This window comes from Meleagris gallopavo, chromosome 4 (assembly GCF_000146605.3).
Source record: "Meleagris gallopavo isolate NT-WF06-2002-E0010 breed Aviagen turkey brand Nicholas breeding stock chromosome 4, Turkey_5.1, whole genome shotgun sequence".
NCBI classification, from domain to species: Eukaryota; Metazoa; Chordata; class Aves; order Galliformes; family Phasianidae; genus Meleagris; species Meleagris gallopavo.
The window spans coordinates 15,043,570-15,046,484 of record NC_015014.2 but is presented as its reverse complement, the minus strand read 5'-3'; positions in this window follow the sequence as shown (position 1 = coordinate 15,046,484).

Sequence of the window (2,915 nt, the reverse complement as noted above, 5' to 3'; positions counted from 1 at the left end):
TGCTTACCCACACAGGAAATGGCCGATTCTTCCCTGGGTGCAGGACTTTGCCCTTCCCCTTGTTGAACTTGATTGTACACTTGGCGTCATTTTAGATCCTCTTTGATGCGAGATACTTTTATATGATCCTGGCAAAGACAGCATATGATCCATGGTATATATGTGCCCTTTGAGTTCAGGATACTTGAGAGCATTTCAGATGGTGTTCAAAGCTCACTAGTTTAGACACTTGGTTCAAATGTAGACCCATATTTGCGCACCTCTAAATACTTAACATTAAATCTACTAACTCAATCCCATCCACAGACAAGACTGAAAGGAATATCTTAAATCACTGAGTCAGTTCCTTCCCTTTTATTGCACTTTAATTTCCAGCAGCCTCTTCCACAAAACATTTAAGATTTAAGATCTTAAAATTAAGGTTGTTTGGGGGGTATTTTATCCTACATCTTTTCAGTTCTTTCAGCACTTCGCAGGGCATGAAGTTATTTTCACAATCAAGACTGCGTAACACAAGATGGTATTATAAACCAGCATTAATTGCAGCCTAAACATAACATTAGGAATTTACACACAGAAACGATCAGAGGGAGATGGATGCTCAACACAAAGAGTTTCTTTTTACATCAAAAGAATTCTTCCTCTATTCTTCTCATTCTTAGTAAAAATCCTTAAAATACCTTTTGTATGTAGTACTCAGCAGACAGGCTAATGAGCAACCTATTTAAAGGCTACAGCTGAATACTTCTGTTTTTTGAGCTCTACATTTATGATTTTGAATTAAAACAATTTCCTGAGTTAGCATTCGTCATCTCATATTTTTAGAAATCCCAAGGTAAAAAGAGATAATTTAAGTCTTGGCTGTATTTGCAAATTAAATGCAAGTTGGCTTTAGAAATAAAATTGTATCTGATGAATTTATACAATCAACTTGCCTGATAACAAATAAAGCTTGGATTCTGCTTTACGTTACTCCACTGCAAGTGTTAATTATGCCTCTACAGTCAGTACAGCAAATGCAGATTTCTACCCGTGCAGAGGAGAGCTATGGAAAACAATGTGACTTCTGGTGCTTGGAAGATTTCATTACAACACAGTTTTTTCTGCATTTGAATAGTCTTAAATTAAAATTTGTTGTTAATGTAGTTTCATTAATAAATGTCTGGGCTGCTGATTGAAAGTTAATATTAGTTGAAGCTGTTTTTATTTATCAGAAAAATCTGGCACTGTCAGAAACACTGGATATCAGTTTCAGATTGCTGCATGCTTGGGATCTGAATCCCAAGCCACCAAAAAAAATAATAATTGAGCAAAAAAACAAAATCATAAAATCACCAAGGTTGGAAAAGACCTGCAAGATGAGAGAGTGCTCTCTGCTTTGGTCTTCTAACTTCAGTCTATCCTTAAGGATTTGCAAAGTAAGAATTGGTGTGGTCTACTTAAAAAAAAAATAAAAAAATAAACAAGCTTATAGCTGTGAGCTGCTTCCAGAATTTCCTTTCCAGAACTGATATAAGATAGCAAATAAATCAGTTGCAAATAAAGCAAAACCACTGGGATTTTCCTGGAACAGAACGAATTACTTGTTGAGGCAGAGCTCTAACACTGGCCATTTCCTTCCCTGTGCTAGCTCCAAAGTGTGATGAAGACAATTGTCTTCAGTGAGCATCACAGCCTCTTTTAGCAGCCTTCATTAGATTTAGCTATATGTCAGTTTAGCTTTTGGAATGCCCATAATATTCTGGAGACCAAGACATTCCCAAGGACCTAGAAATCAGCAAGAACACAGAAGAACAACAGTTACTTACACAGCTTTAAATCCAACACTAAGAAAAGCTTGGCTAACCCTTGGAGCCAAGGCTCTGCCTTACTGCATTTAATTCAGGGAAGTACGGCAAGCCGTGGACTAAGCAGTCATTTCTGAAGGTCGGAAATTTCTTGGATGCACTTCTAACCTGTCTGCAGTGTGAAGTTTCCACACATATCTGCTACCAAGAAAGCTTTGATAAAAACACTGTTAAAAACAAACCAGTGCTGCCAGGGACAAGCACTGAAAAGCTTCCGTGTTGTTTATTTCTTATTATATTCATCAACAATGCTCTATGAAAGCTAGAAGGAAGCCAGGACTTTTACTGAAAACTGGAGCAATAATTCCTCTCTTGGTAGCACATGTTCAAACCTGCACAGGGCTGCATTCTCACAGAATAATGGTTCCACAAAGAGAGATTGATGAACCCTCCAAAACAGCATGGCAGCAGGGGACTGGAAAATGACATTTATCTGAACAGTGGTAGCAACCAAGCCCCTCTCTATTCTGATGATGTGCAGGTCATCAAATGCTGCTAATTAATCCAGAGCATAAATCATCTCTGTTTTGCAGACTGCATTCAGCATGTGTTTCTTTTTCCTTTGGCAAAACAATTGCTTGGTTTGGCTGTATTTCTGCTCACATCAACACAGAGGAGAAAGGAAATCAGGAAGCTTCCATTATGGCTTTGGTAGCAAAAAGGGAATAGGGAAGGGCAAAGTGACCGAAGAAGAATAAGGCATCAAGCAGGAAAAATAACTGAACAAGGCACCTTCCCATCTTCAATTTCTCCTACTCCATTCCTTGTATTTCCTGAAAAGAGCAAAGGATACATGTAGCATCTCAAGCATTGCAGCCAGAAACAACCCATAATTACCAAATTAATAAAACTGACAGCTCCAGTCAGGCTGTGCAAGGAGCAACCTGTAGCTGGCTGTGCCTCCATGTTGCAATAATTGCACTGAGGCAGTAGTTGATATTCCTTGCATCACCATGTTCCTTATAAATGCTGTTTCCATGGCAAATATACTAACTTGGTATTCTACAACCACACTGTTTTCTCACTTTCCTTGTACATATGTATTTCACGGAAAAACAGGTTTTTTTT